The sequence below is a fragment of the Grammomys surdaster genome, unplaced genomic scaffold (genome assembly GCF_004785775.1).
Source record: "Grammomys surdaster isolate TR1022 unplaced genomic scaffold, NIH_TR_1.0 126028, whole genome shotgun sequence".
Taxonomy (NCBI): Eukaryota; Metazoa; Chordata; class Mammalia; order Rodentia; family Muridae; genus Grammomys; species Grammomys surdaster.
The window spans coordinates 5,146,628-5,163,851 of NW_021620841.1; positions in this window are offsets into that span (position 1 = coordinate 5,146,628).

A 17,224-nucleotide genomic window follows, 5' to 3' on the forward strand; every position below is an offset into this window, starting at 1 on the left:
GATCAAATAGATTGCAAGAGTCATTCTTGCTTCCTCAGTCCTGAGAGTATTCATGGTAGACATGTCTTCTCTTTGTTCTTTGGTGGCAGGTGGGTGGGGCAGTAAAGTGTGGCTTATTAGGTAAAGTGACACATTTCTCTGGGTCTCCTTTGTAAGGCAGTAACAATTTTCTCACTGTATCCTTCCCTAATCCTTGTCAGTGATAACAAAGATAATTTGTTTTTTTTCTGCTCTGACCTTTGATCTTTGCATTCAATTTGTTCAGTATCTATGTCGAAATGATACTCTTTGTTGGGTTATCTCAGAGAACTGACATAACATTCTGTACACTGAACCATTTGGTATTCATCTTGACTAGTAAATTTTCTCCTATTTGGGAAAACAATATTTACTTAGCAGAACACAGATTTTATATTTTCATGCAAAAACCACGTATATTGATTTATTGTCTATGTATGTGCACTCAACTGATCACACACCATGACATGCCTGTGGTAGTCAGAGAACAAGTTTCCCATGTTGACTCTCTGCTTCTATTGTGTGGTTTCCCAGGGATAAGACTCAGGTTTAAGGGTTTCATAAAAATTACTTTTACCTGCTAAGCTGTAGGAGGAACAGACAGGCTCTGCTGGAGGGACAAACTGAAGCCTGCCTGAGAGTACAGAGATTAGTGAGGCAGCCAATGAGAACTGCCATGCGGAGGACATGCATCCTTGGGACCAATGGGATGATGGTGGAAGGTATAAAGGGCACTTCCCAAGAATTAATAAATGAGATTGCTGCTGCATGCTCTCCTGCTCCCAGGACCTGAGTCCTTGATTCAGTGCCTTTTCACCCACTGTCCCCAAGGGGGATGCCAGGCAGGATAGATTACACTAAGCCAACTCATTGGGCCTTTACAATAAAAGAAGACAAATATCTATATGATTCAATGAATTACATAAAGTCCTAACAATAGTTCCAAAGTCCTACAATCAATCTTACTACCGTCTACAAACAGTATTTACTTAAATTATCTATGGCAAGGCTCAAATCAAGCAAACCTCTGAGTCTTCTTTCTCTACCTTGACTGTAATGTGTATTTGTTCTTTAACTGCTAATTACCAACCTCTGAAAAGTGCTGACACAAAAACAAACAAACCTTAATCCTTGTTCTCAAGAGACTTTGTTCATGAAAGAATAAATTATAAAAATGAATAAGCAAAACCTCTCATTTCCCTCAAACAGTAGTACAAGGTGAAACTTCACTGTTTGTTTCCTTAGCCACTTCTCAGAGAATAAACCCACAATATGTCAGGGAATAATGCTCGTTGAATTATTACCCCCTGGTTAACCTGGTTAAATTCACTGTGTGACTGGAGATAAAACCAAAAATCCACTGGATAATTTGTAATTGAAATGGAAGATTCTGTTTGTGTGTGTGTGTGTGTGTGTGTGTGTGTGTGTGTGTGTGTGTGTGAATCATCCTAAATAGAAGAGAAACTGTCAACTATGAGAAACCAAGCCTCCAATCAGAAGATGATCTTCAAGAAAAAGAAGGCTGGAACCAGTATCTGAAAGACTAGGGAGAGAGATGTTGATGTTGTCAGCCTTCATGGCCTGGAACTGGTCTTCACAAAGACTTGCTTGAACTTCTTTGTGAACTCTTAAGAGATACTTGTTTATATATCTCCTTCCCTTTTGTCAACCCAGTTCTAATGAGATTCAAAATGATCTTGAATTAAAGTTTCTCTTTTCCTGTAACTTTTTTTGGCCTGTTATACTGATAATGTTTCTTTATTTACTTTTGAGACTTGATGCACTCTTTCTATGAATGCTATCTTCTCTGTCTCTAAAATGTATGTATTTTATGTATACGTGTGCCTTTGTCTGCATGTTTACACAGCAGAAGAAGTCATCGGATTTCAATGTAGATGGTCATGAGCTGTCATGTGGTTACTAGAAAATAAACTCTGGAAGACTAAACAGTGGTTTTAAGTGCTGAGCCATCTAGCCAGCTCCCAGAAGTTTCTTTTCTTTCTTTTTTTCCTTTTTAAAAATGTATAAAATTCAGTTTATTATAATAAAAATTCAATAAAATTATATGAGGGGAAAGAAGCCCAATAAGAATTAAGGGGGCTTTTTGTTTCTTTTGTCTCAAGCATCTCATGAAGGAAAGGAAGGTTGTACATTTAATTCCCTCTTATCAGTGCCAAAAATCAACTAAATAAAAGTTAAGGAGGTCTCTCTGAGCTTATGTTAATCAACACAGATTTTGGTCTGTCATTTCTATCTAAAAGTTGGTATAATCTACAGTCATCATGTGCTCTAAGGAATCGGTCTTGTTTATAATTCTAAAACTGACTGCACGTTTTTCTTTTTCTATTTTCTTTTTTTTTTTTAGTATTTTTAAAAATTTTTAAATTGAAAATAGATTTTTTCTCATATAATACATTCTGATTATAGTTCCTTTGTGCCTACTCTTCCCATTCCGTCCCCACCTCCCCTTGTCCACATCTACACCCTGTCATCTTATAGGCTAAATCATAACAACCAAACATGGCCAAATAAAATATAATAAGATAAAGCAAAAATAATAAGAAAATATCTGAATGAGGTCAAGGGGATACAAATCAGAAAGGAAGAAGTTAGAGTATTAATATTTGCAGATAATACGATAGTATACTTGAGTGATCTAAAAAAAAATTCTACTGGGAAACTCTTACAGCTGATCAACACTTTCAGCAAAGTAGCCAAATATGAAATTAACTCACAAAAATCAGTAGCCCTTCTGTATACAAATGACAAAGAGACTGACAAAGAAATTTGGGAAACATCACCTTTTACAAGAGCCTTCAAATAACTTAAAATATCTTTGGGTAACTGTAACCAAGCAAGTGAGAGATATGTATAATAAAACCTTCAAGTCTCTGAGGAAAGAAATTGCAGAAGATATCAGAATATGGAAATATATATCCCATTCTCATGAATTGGAAGGATTAACATAGTAAAAAGGGCCATCCTACCAAAACCAATATACACAGATTTTGAAAGAACAACTTTCAGCTTCATATGGAAACATGAACAGCCTAGGATAGCTAAAACAATCCTATACAACCAAAGAACTTCTGCAGGTAACACCATCCCCAATCTCAAACTATACTGTATAGCTACTGTAATGAAACCTTCATGGTATTGGTATAAAAACAGTCATGTTGATCAACTGAATCAAATTGAAGACCCAGACATAAATCTACACATTTATGGACACCTGGTTTTTGATAAAGAAGCCAGAAATACACAATGAAAAAAAGACAGCATCTTTAACAAATGGTGGTGGTCAACTGGGATGTCTGCATGTGGAAGAATGCAAATACATCGATACTCATCACCCTACATAAAACTCAAGTCTAAATGGATCAGAGTTCAACACAGAACTAGATATGCTGAGCCCGATAGAAAAGAAAGTGGAGAATCATTTTGAGGCATTGGTACAGGAAATGACTCTGAATAGAACACCATAACTCAGGCACTAAGATCTATAACAGTATACTGGGTCTTGTGAAACTGAGAAGCTTCTGTAAGGCACAGGACACTTAGCTATTTAAAAAATGACCATGAAATTTTTAGGCAAATGGATGGAACGTAAAAAAAAATCATCACAAGTAAGGTAATTCACCCCCAGAAAGATGAATGTGATATATATTCACTTCTAAGTGAATATTAACTACTAAGTAAATCATAAGATACAATCGATAGACACAGAGAGGTTAGGTATAGAAGAACGGTATAGGAGGAACACATGAATCTCCCTGGGAGGGGAAAATAGAATAGAGTTTACTGGGGCAGATGGGAACAGGAATAGGAGAATAGGGTGGGAAGGAGGGGAGATAGATTAGAGGGAAAGAATGCAGGGAGAGATAGCTGGAGTTGCGGAACATTTGAAAAATGATATGTAAACCTAGTACAATGGAAACCTTAAAATATATGAAGGTGATCCTAATGAGGTCTCCTAATAGCGAGGGATACAGAGTCTCAACTGGCTATCTCATCACCAAATGAGGCTTCCAGTCGCAGGACTAGGTTGCATTCAAGTGAATCATTGGCCAAGGGAATCCCTTAGAAACCACAAACAACTCAGGTTGTTTTTAAGACAAAATGGTGCTGTCTACAAACTGACAGTGGGGCCCCATAGCTGAGGATAACATCCGCACAATACTTTGTTTTGTTTTGAGACTATGTCTCACTACAAATCATTAGCTATTTTAGGACTCCTTATGTGAACCAGGGTGGACTCAGGCACACAGAGATCTGCCAGCCAAGGCCTCAGAATGCTGAGATGAAACATGAGAGCCAACATAGCTTGCTACTTTTCTTTTAGCCTCTAATTCTACTTTTTTAGTTACAAGTTGACTTTTAAAATTCTTTCATTTGTTTTTGAGATTATATTATAATTTGATTACAATCTCTTCACTATGCTCACTCCAGACCTTCTTACATAGCCCTCTTTTTTTCACATGGCCTCCTTTTTCATTCCTTGTTTGTATACACACACACACACACACACACACACACACACACACACACATATATATATATGCATATGCATGCTTGCATGCATACATACACACACATAAATGCATGCATACATACATACACACACACATATATATAAATGCATGCATACATACATACACACACACACATATATATAAATGCATGCATACATACACACACACACACACACACACACACACCCCTAAATACACAAATGCAATCTGCTCAGTGCATCTAATGTTACTTGTCCTTATGTGCTCAGGACTGATGTCTGTGTTCTCACCGACTCCTTCTTTTAGTTTTCTGTAATCTTTCCTTCAGAGTCAGCCCCACACTTTTCAGGGTTGTTCTGTTGACTTTGCACATTTGCTTCTCACTTCCCACTCTTAAATCCAGCATGTTCCCAGCTTAAGATTTGGATGTGAACTCCGGGCTGTGTTTTATGCTTGTGAGCTCAGCGCCTTCTTATGCCACGTTATGCCACAGGAAACTAAGGAGTGGCTGAACTTCATATTCAAACGTGACTGCCCCAGAAGAACACATACAGAGCTGTTGTATGTATTTTTTTCTTCTTAAGAGAACTTATTAAAATCCTTTTCATGTTTTTCAGACAAAAAAAAAAAAGAGCCTTATAAAGCCCAAATGCTTTGAGGTCAAAGCGTCATGTTTTTACTGTAACATTCAGAAGGAAATTATCAGCTTGTACTATGTGAGAATCTGATAAAATTTAATCTTGTCCTTAATTAAAAACACCACTTCCCAATTATCATTCGGCGCTTTCCTTACAGAAGCTAAAAATATGCATGTGAATGAAATTCTCATGAGAGTAATGTTTGTAGTCATTTCTGGGTTAAAGAACGAGATTTATTTCACTCTATAGGAATATGTTTCCTGACGTTTGTCCAATTGCATTATAATCAAAGAGCCCCAGTGCTGAATGTGGGAAGTTTGCAGGAAGGCTGACTAAGTGATTACATAAACTTCGAAGTAGATACAACCTACACTATGTTTCCTGATGGTAAGAAGTCCTCTGAGGGTTATGACTCACAGACAGAACAGGTTTTTATCTACCTGGATTAACAGGCAGATGTTAGATTGTTTATTAGTATAAATATATATAAATCTAGACCATTGTCAATGAACTCAAAGAGATTCGCTTGTTAGGAACACAAACAGGAATTCTGATCACTATTCTTTTATAAATAGATGAAAAGGATTTGGGGTGGCGGCGTGTTGAAAGAGAAGTTCATTCTTTGACCTGGTTGGCCTAGAATTCACTATGTAACCTCTATTGGCCTCAGACTCACTCAGATTCTCCTGTGTCAGCCTTCCAAACAGTGAGGTTACAGGTGTGAGTCACTGCTGTTGGATGTGGAAAGATCTTTTCAGTCAGATAGCTAGTCACTTTTGTTGACATAGGGTTCCACTATGCACTCAAGAATGGTCTTAAACTCACAGTAATCCTTCTGCCTCAGCTTCCCAAAATCTGGGGTTGCAAGCATGTGGCACCACACCAGGCCAGGTTATGATTCCGCTATTAAATATAAAGCTACAGTTTGTTTTCAGATATCTGATCTATTGGAAACGAAATCGAGTTTGAGAAATAAGATTACTCTGAATCATTCTTTTTATGTCTCACCTAGCAACCAATGATTGAATATATCCTTATTTTTGTAATTGCTTAGATGGTGTCATTTTATTGATTTTCTCATTTTAAATGCTTGCTAGGGATATTTTCGGATATAAAGTGTAATTATTTGGGATTTCTGCATTTATTGAAGCTTAAACCCCACATAAGTAAAGACTTAGTCAAAGAGGTCTATATTAAAATATGCTTTATAATTTTTATGAATGAATCATCATTTCATTCCAATGTCTTTTATTCAAATATCAGCACATCAGAGAAGTTTTAGAAACATGCACTGTGTAAAAAAAAAAAATCTCTTATCATCCTCTACATCTGTAGCTTGCCGGATGATTTATTTCACATCTGTATAAATGATTGTATCTTTGTAAATGTTAAAACATCACCAAAAGAACATAGGTACATTGATTGTGACTTTTCTTCTTTATTTTTCTTCTGGCCAAAAATTGGGAGCCTCTTTTGTGAATAAGGGGTTCAGAGCATTGTCTATAATGCCAAGCGAAGGCTAGAAATAAGTGATACTCAATATTAGACAGTTGAATAACTTTGTAAATATTCATGAGTTAATCAATTACATAAATATTTAAAATAATATCTACATGTTTCTTGGTACATGGAGTTTTCTGTTGTTAGAATGCTATGTTAATAAAGTAAAAGCTAGCTTTATATTACATTATGATTATGACTTTATATTTGTATTCCCGAGGGTTTGAAGAAACATTTCCATTTCTCCACATTTATAGCACATCTGTTTGGATGGAAACACTGTGGATTATGTTTTATATTCTTTCTAAATTTCAATTTCTTGTCAGAAGAAATAAATCAAAGGGGAAGAAAACCCATAGAACTAAGTAGCATGATGTGATTATCTGTCATGCTAAAACTCCACAAATACAAAGTCTTTATCACTAGCACTTATACTTTTGTGAGTGTTCACTGTGTGTTGGAAGTATTTGAAATGCTTTACCGAAAGACGGTTGCCCAATTTTCATGACTGCCTAATGAAACTATTAATGATTGTAATGTTCAAATTATAGAAATGTCAGACAAAGAGATTGGTGGAAATCCAAGGTCCAAGATGTGGTGGACCAGGAGTTTGGATACTTGTCTAACTTTGGCTAAATGTCTTAACTTATGGTAAGAAAAAGGCATGGAGTATGTATTTTTGAAATAAGAATGAGAAAGACAAATGATGCCCTTTCTCCTCTGGCAGCCTGCGTAGAATCTTCCAGAACCATGAAAGCTAGTTATCAAAGAGGAAGCTATTAGCTCTTCTCCAGTATGATCTTTCTATATTATTCATGCAATGTGTATAGTGACTTATAATCTAGGTGTCCTTATCAAGTAGAGGAATGGCAAACACTGTATTATTTGGGGGTCTTTTGATACTTCTCTGACAAACAACTTGTAAGGCGGTATCACAGACCTGGCACTGGGGCTTTTGCTTAATAATAGCCAACGGCTTCTGGTTTGATTACAAGATTGTAATTTTCCATATGGCTTTTTCATATCTCCTTTTTCTTGGTTAACCTTCTCCTATGCTTCTTCTCACCTATTCTTTCAACTACTCTTTTTTTATAGTTATACTTGTCAACTTGACATAGTCTAGAAACACCTGTAAAGATAGCCTCCGTAGGGGATTATCTACTCAGGTTAGCTTGTGGGTATGTTTGTGGAAAAATATGTTGATTCAATTAATTGATATGAGAAGACCTGTCCACTGTAGGTGCCACAATTCCCTAGGCAGCACATCCTGAAATAGATATGATTAGAGGAAGTAAGCTAGGGCCAAGCATCCATGGGCCAAGTCACTCTTCTTGGCTTCTTGACTAGGGAGACTATGTAAGCAGTTGCCTGAAGCTCCTTCTGTGATGACTTTTCCATAATGATAGACAAGGAATTGGAATTGTTAGCTAAAAGAAACCCCTCTTCCTTTAAATTGCTTTGATATATATATATATATATATATATGATCACATATATCATATATATATATATGATCACAGTAACAGAAATAAAACTAAGAAACTACTAAAACCTTTCCACTTCTGGTAGTCTCTTCCAGGCAAAATGTAACCAGTTGTGTGGTAGTATCACTACTGGTATGAGGGTGGTTATTGACTGAATTTGAGGTTGATTCCAGAATCTACACCTGGTAATGTAAACCCACGTAAAAAAATGATCATAGACCCAAGTGGGGAAGTGAATACCATTGCTTAGCAAATTGGCAGTGTCAGGCTACTCCATAAATATTTTACATCCATATACAAATGTCGCTGTCAGCCTTAATCAGAGAAGTCTCTTTTCCCATTGAACTGTGTTGATTTCAGATACTTATGGTGACAAAAAGTACCTAAAATAGAGAAAAGGGACAGATGAGTGTTCAGCACTAAACAAGACATTTATACAATCTCTTGAAAGGCTGAGAGGATATTGCCAAAGAGGGGATTAAAAAATATAATAGTTTAAGGGAGAGGGTTATGAAATGTCACTTTCTAGGCATGATGCAGTCATTTTAATATGAACCCACAATAACTGGAGGTATCTTCAATGGATCTGCACAAGAATGGACCCATCACAAATGAGGGATAGATGGATGCTGAAGGCCAGATCTATCCCTTACTGCTGAATTAATTGATACTGATAGAATTAGACGGAGGGAGAGTCATTTGTTTCAGGTATGTATCCACAGAAGACCCCACAAGTACCTAATGGCTATAGAGATGGTGACCTAGTTAATCTAAGTGGATTACAAAACCCATCCAGATGTCATGAAGCAGGAAAGGGATTGGCAGATATGAGGGATAGTGCTGATAGGCATGGAAGGTAGAGATGACAGAGAGTAATCAGAATACATTGGATACATGTATGAAATTGTTGAAGAACAAAATTAATCAATAACAAATGAAAAGCCAAACACAGGACAAAAGAAGATACCACTGCTTTTTATGAATGTACCTTTTATTGAATTAATTGTTTTAAATACCATGTTAAATGATAATTTGCTCTTTGGAGTGGTTCATTTTTGTTTCAGTTAAGCAAATAAAGAAAACAAGATACTATTTTGCATTGAGTTAGTTATTGCTGATACGTAAATTGTTGGTTTACAGGGTATATATTATCTTGGAGATAATTACTGTGTCTTGGTGACGTGCCTGGCTGCTCTGAGAGCAAGTGGCCTTAATCAATCAGAACTTCATACAGAAGTCTATTGAGCCTGATCACATGTTAAGTCATATATATGTTATTAGAGAATTATATCAGTTTACACTAAAACTATTTTCTATAAAAAATAATGATAATGCTATTTGCACATTCTGTAAAAATTAAAATGCCTTTTGTTACCCAGTGGGAAATCATGAGTTTTAGGAACCTTGGGAGTCATTTTTTTTTATTTGTTTAAATTTTAACCTATTTCAATTTCATTTTCCATCTATGACAGTATTCAGGAGGCTCATCCTCTAACTCTGATTTATGATGGACATTCAACAGAAAGGCTTTGAAATTTCTTTGATATTCAGTGTTTGAGCATTATGGGCCTGTAGAACTGGATGACCCATTTGCCACGTTTTGAATCAAGAATGCTGGGATTTGTTATTTATTGATTACAATGACTAGGTTAATTAATAGATGTAAGCATGAATGCCTATACAACTGACACGCTGGCTATGCCTCTACAAAACTATATTGCTGATTCTGGTCTCAGTGAAAACAGTTCAGGAAATCGAATTTAGGATGCTGGATGGCACAATAGGTTATACATTAACTTGTCCCCTCTGGAAAATTAAATTTGAATTTGGCTCTGGTCACAAATGAAATGAGTCATTTGGTACGTGCCACTAAGGATAATCACAAAGCCAAAATGACATTTCATTGGAAAATTACCCATTAAGAAAAATGTCTGCAGTCACTGGGAGTTTTCAAGAAAAATAAGCAAGAACACTGAACAAAAATAAAGGATACAAGGAAACACTGTAGAGTGTGGGCTCACAGCAAAGTGCTACAAGATGATAACTCATCATCATGAGTTATCAAGCTTACTACAATGTATCTGGGTATGGTTTTAAACTCTATATTTATATCTTCCTGTTCTTTTAGACAAATGGACAATATTATCATTCATCGTTCTTTTCTCATTTAGGAAACTAAAAAAATGGACAACTGACAAACTTAAAGATTATAGAGGAATTTTAACCCAGCAGCATGGCTGCTCCGGTAAGGGATCATAACCATAGACCTTCTAGGTCTGTGTGATCTGGCTGTAATACAGACTGCCTTTAATCCCAAGAAACAGAGGCAAGTAGATCTCTAAGGTCAAGGCCAGCCTGGTATAAAGCAAGTTTTAATTAAAGGAAAGCCTGGATCCAAGTATGATGGTACATGCCTTTAATGTCAGCTCTCAGCAGACAGAGGCACATATGTAGATCTCAGTGATTTCATCAAGTCAGTGAACTGAGAGGCAGTGTAGTAGAATGAAATTCATGGCTGTTCAGATAGTGGCAGTTCATAGAATTCAGAGGCAGTTTTACCAGGACAGTTTTACAGAGATAAGTTGCAGAGAGAAAAAGCTAGACACAGGTGAAGCAGAAGGAGCCAGACGATTAGACCATACTGCCAAAGTTTGTATGGGACCAGGCAGAACAATTCAGTGAGTAACCGAGAGAAGCCAGTTCAAATCAGGCAGCTTGGAGAGGCATTTTGAACAGCTAAGTTGAACCAGCTAACCAGAGGTCAGAATGAACTAGAAATGGTGAGCTTATTCAACAGTAAGCCCTCAAGATGACAGTTACATCTGGCTAAAAAAAAAAAAAAAATAGTTACATTTACAAAAGATAACCTTAGTTTGTAATTTATACCATGACGGTCATTGTTACATACTTGTGCATAGGATGATTTCATAGTAAGCATGTAGACAAGAAAATGAGACTACCAGACATGAGCACAACCAAAATAATCAATGAAAGCCTGTTGGAGAACTGTAAGACACAAATATCAAAGGCATCTTATTTCTTTGCATCTAGAAGATAATTACTAGATGCTAACAAGAAAAAAGTTATCTCATTTTGTGGGTAATCAAGTTGGAGTGGCGTTGAAGTCGGCTATCCCCAGTTATACATTCCTCCAAGAATAACATCAAATTTATCCTGTGCCCCCTTTAGTTGACATCTGTGACAAGTGAATGGCCAGGGGCATCTAAACTCTGACAGTCTTACATGTGCTAGGGCAAAGTAAGAGCTAAGACCTATAGTTTTACCTTGATAAAGAAACTCTAGCATGTTCTACTGTAAAAAAAAATATGACAAAAACGTATAGCATGATCTGACAAAATTAATTACAAAAATTTATTCATGCAACCCTTAAAATTAATTTCCAACAATACTTACTAAGCAAAGGTCCTTCCTAGGCCATCTTATGAGATTTTGAACGAAAGGATAGACCTTATTTTAAGAGAATTAAGGCAAATGAGCAAGGCAGCAAGATCTGAAATAAAGTGTGATTTTCACATGTTAATTAATCCTTACATAAATTATACATGCAAATGTACATTTTACAAAAAAGAATCCACTCATTATTTATTAGAATTTATTTAGGAACTCTAGCCCTAAATTAAATTAATAAAACATTTAATATTTTCTACGATACAAGCAGAAGTCAATGTGATCATAAACTATGAAAAAATTAATAGAAAATTACAGTTATCAAGTACTCAATGTAGAAACACCACTCAACTCACGAAACATGAAGCAAATACAGAAGCAAAAGCTTTATAGGTGTAGTCTCCATGGTCTAAAACAAAATCACCTATCTTGTGTTTTCTTTGTCTCTTATTATCTTGGGAACCTTAAAAACTAGAAAATGCAGTTTATTTCATGCAACAATATCTAGTCCCAGAGTCTCTAAGAAAGGTTTATAACATACGTAAAAATAAGAGACTTTCTCTGCAATTTTCATGCATAATGAGTAAAAGTGTTATTTTTGTTTTCATTATTTTCAGGATTAAAACAGTTGATGTAAGCAGGCAGGCAGTGAGAGACAGGATTGGTAATGCTTATTGTTTCTCTTTGAGGTGATACACAGCGAGCTTGTGTCATCATCAATAAACGTTTTCTTAGTCCTCTGACAATTGCATATTTCTATCTCAGAAATCCTGCAGGTACATATACCCTTCTATGATCAGGATATAACCGGTCAATTTACTGTCAAGATACTCATTCAAGTGCCAATTTGAAAAGTAATCAGTAGTTTTATCAACTGTAAAGCAGCCCAGTATTAGTCTTTTTTAAAGGTTTCTTTTGTTGCCTTTGAAATTGAGTTCTGAATGTTTAAGTAGAATATTTGGAAATACTTCTAAATCAATAGTGAAAAAACCATGGTTTGGGGGGCCTTTCAGAATGCATTTTCTTCAATCCTACCACATTAGAAATCAGATCTTGGGTTTGAATGCTGTATCCGAATTTATTTGAGATGAGCATCACAAAGAGAATGAAGTGTCCCTGGATTATGTTTTTTTCTAATATTTTATATTCTTTGAGTTCATAACGACCTTGAAGACATTGCACTAATGCCCTACTTTTAATGGCTTTGTAGTAAAACCAGAGAAGATATTTAGCTTCTTAAACTGTGGGTTGTAATGTCCTTGTTGGGGAGGGGCAATAACTACAGTTACAGGTCGTAAAACATTTGAAGATAGTAAAAGGTTTCTGGACAGCCAATAAGCAAAAAGTAATTAAAAATCAACACAGAAGGAAACTGAGTTGTTTCTACCAGTGCTCGTCTATGTTGCAACACACTGTAACCTTGGTTCCGAACGCAGCAAGGGCACTTTACGCTCTGCACGCTTTGGGCTGCGCATGCTCTGGATTGTGCATATGGTCATATCATAAAACTCCAAAAATGCTGTCTGGAATGTCTCAGTTTAGATCTGAGATCGTTAAATGATGTGAATTGCAGTTTTTGACTATATGTGAGGTGATGTTGCTCATATTTTTTTATTAAGATATCATTATTTAACCCTGGCTGCCCTTGAATTTACAATGCATATCAGGCTAGCTCAAACTCACAGAGATCTGGTTGTCACTGCCGGCCAAGTTTATAGATCTGGAAACAGATGAAACTTCTAAGACTCAGGGAGCTCTCAAAATATACAGGATTCACAAGACCGCTGTCCAAAGTTATAGGTATTTAGCAATTCCTGGGGGACATGCTTCCACTGGCTCAGCTGCCTGTAAGTTTTTGCAGGAAGTTCTTGGTATTCTGGGGTTGGGGTATTTGTTGATGTGTGTACCTTGGAGTTACTCATGGTCCAGTAAGTAATTCCAAAAAAATTCATTGGTTGACTAAGTGAGACCTGGCTGGAACTGTTTCTTTGGTCTGTCTTATGCCCTATCTAATGAATAAATATTTGTTCCTATGTTCATAGGAAAAGTCACATTGTGAGACTGAGTATGGAACCACTGTGGAGTTTTATCAAGGTAACATGAAGAAAAAGGAAGGATGCCATACTGGGAAGCTGCTGGTCCGTCTTAATAGAGCTCACAGCACTTCCACAGAAAACTCACTGGTTAAACTGGTCATTCAGTTCCCCGCAGCCAGAACGGCATGGGGGAGAACAATCATAGTAGATGTTGAATAAGTAGTGAATATTTGTCAGTGGAACCTGTTTCTACTTTAAAATTTATCAAAATTACCGAAAATATTACTCCGTAAGGATTTCTGTGTTTTATTTCACTTCAAGTTTCCTTGTTTCCTCTCAGCATATGGCTAATTGGAGGAGCTACTAATAAGGTGCATCAGCTAAAAACCAAACCAAAACAACAGCAACAACAGCGGTGACGACCGCAGCCACAAGTTACGAAGGCCCGACTTGAACCTCAGCATCCTTCGCTCTTTAATTTATGTCTTCCCTCCTCTAGCTCACCCACAGGCTTCTGTCTGAAACTGCAGAGTCACCCTGTTGCATCCTCTCGAGCTCAGTTGGCCATGTGTTCTCAATCCCACCTCCGAACTTCCCACCAAATCTGCTTCTCTCTCCTCTTTCTCCGTCTTCCCAATTTATTTCAAGGCAGATGGCCTCTCTTCTGCTATAGTAAGTAGGTCCTTCTTCACGAATTCCTTATCATCCCCTTCATTGTGCCTAAATTGATAATGGCCTCCAACTGCTTCACTATTGGTCTCCCTAACTGAAAAATCATTTAATTTCCAGTCTACCTTCCAGCATTCCCCAGGATAACTTTCTAGAACACAGCCAGTCCTCAGTTTATAACCAGTGTATAATCTGTTTCCATATTATACAAGGCCTTATGTCTCAGACACCTACCATTCTATTTTTTTTTTTTTTAGTTTAAATTTTTACAAACCTTTTCTGCATTCAGTTGAATACTTACAAGCTCCCAAAATGTTACCTGAGGATTTTACTATCCTATCTTTGCCATCTTTTCCTTTCCTGGAAGCTCTGTGACTCCTCTTACAACTTTCTGTTAGCAATCCTAACATCTGTGTAGATTCCAGAATACATGTAAGGCCCAGTTCCTTAGGTCTGTATTTTAAACATTTATATATTTGTCCCAGAAAAAGAACTTTGTAAATATTTTAAGAATGAATTAATGTGCAATATCAACTTTTTAAATCTGATTTATTTTTAATTTTATTTCATCTTTTTTTTAAAACTCCAGATTTTATTCCCCTCCTGATCTACCCTCTGACTGTTCCCCATCCCATACCAACTCCTCACCCCCAGTCTCCACAACTGTCTCCCTGCCTTCTACCCCCCCAGACCTCTAATCTCCCTGGGGCCTCCAGTCTCTTTGAGGGTTAGGTGCATCTTCTCTGATTAAACCCAGACCCGGCAGTCCCCTGCTGTATATGTGTTGGGGGCCTCATATCAGCTGGTGTATGCTGCCTGGTTGGTGGTCCAGTGTCTGAGAGATCTTGGGGCAAGGATCCAGGTAAGTTGAGACTGCTGGTCCTCCTACAGGGTCACCCTCCTCCTCAGCTTCTTCCAGCTTTTCCCTAATTCAACCACAGAGGTCAGCAGCTTCTGTCCATTGGTTGAGTGAAACTATCTGCATCTGACTCAGCTGTTTGCTGGATCTTTCAGAGGGCAGTCATGATAGGATTTTTAAATCTATAATATATGTATAATTTTCTAGCAGTTCATATACTTCTGAATACCGATATTTGGAGGAATTAGGATTAAGCATTCCTTTAATTTACTTCATTTATCTCTTTTTTAATGTTGATTCAGGTGTTGGATTTCTTAACTTTCTATAACTGTTGAATGTCAAAATCTTCCTTGAAAGATGTGTCTGTCTAATATTGTGTACACCAATCTAAAGCTGTGCCTAGCCCAAGGTAAATGCTGGCAGGGAGTTGTTGAGGAAATACAAAAATGTATGAACTAATTATATAACCTTATAGAAGAAATGTTCTGTACTTATACAAGTAAATCATTCCCTCTCAGAGGTACATAAGAAGATAGACTATCTTCTGAGATGGTGGGGAGCGTGATAAAGTTATATACCAGAACGGGAAATGTATCAGTGTGTCAATCACAGGGTCTGGAGACTTTCTGCTGGATTCAGAAACTAGGTCTTCTCATTTTATACCACTCAATTGTGATTACATTTTCAATAATGAATAAAAGTAGGGCCAACATTTACATATTCCATTTTCTTCTGTGGATCTTTCCCTTAGGAAATTTATTTGAAAATATCAATTCTGATATATAATATGTTGTGGGAAATGCAGTCCCTTTTCTTTGAACTACATGATATCTACGCATTTACCAGTCCCATTTGTGGAATTACCATTTTTAGATTTCTGTTAAAGGTAGTTTAATAATTAGACCAATCTGAATTTAATTTAAAGAACTCTGAGAGAAAACTCAGAGAGCCTGCACTATAAATATTAAATTGTATAGGAGTTTTTTTTTTTCATGTACCTACGGAGGTAAGGTTATGGTAAGAGACAATTTTGATATAAAGTTAGATCATATTTGCTGCATTTAATTTAAATTCATTTTTCCATTCCCATTCCTTCAGTACAGACTGAGTGTCCACCATGTGCTGGCAGGAATGGTACCAGCAAACAATGCTTTAAAACGTATTTCTTAGATGTGATGGAGGAAGTTGCATTGAATGAAATGAGCCAGGTGCACAAAGACAAGGTCTCATTCATAGGTAGACTCAGATGAAAGTCAGTGGATTTCATAGAAAATAGACCAGAATACTAAAAACTAGAAGTTAGGAACTATGGCAAAAGGAGACATAGAAATATCATCATAGTGGGTACCAGAATATTATTTGATAATAGGATTACATTCTTGTGTCCAGGAGTGCAGCTGAGTTCACAGCAAATTACTACTTATTTCATGTGAAGCTAAAAAACAAATAGTTTGACATTTCTCATACAAAAAAATGATACATGTTTAAAGACTAAGAAATGTTAATTACCCTGATTTGATCGGCACACACTATATAACATGTCTCCAGCTTTACAATCTGGTCTATAAATATGTCCAATTATGTCAATTAAAATGATAGAATTTTTGAAGTTGTGGCTAAACTAATTGGAATATAATTTCATTACCCACTCTCATTTTAATTTCAAAAAACGGATATATGATTTCTGACATGGAATACACCAGACACATCACCAAAAATGTTCATCTTTTTTTTTTCTAGTATGCTGTTTAGTATAGTTAAGTTGCACTTCTCAGAAACTGGTGAAAGAATCACTAGAACATTCCAAATCTATGTAGCTCATCTTATCTGATCTAGCTCATCTTACCTGGTCTAGCTCATCCTAACTGATCTAGTTTTTGCTAACTGATCTAGCTCTTCTTAACTGACCTAGCCCATCTTACTTGATCTAGCTCATCTTACCTGATCTAGCTCGTCTTACCTGATCTAGCTCGTCTTACCTGATCTAGGTCATCTTACCTGATCTAGGTGACCTTACCTGATCTAGCTCGTCTTACCTGATCTAGCTCATCTTCCCTGATCTAGCTCATCTTCCCTGATCTAGCTCATCTTCCCTGATCTA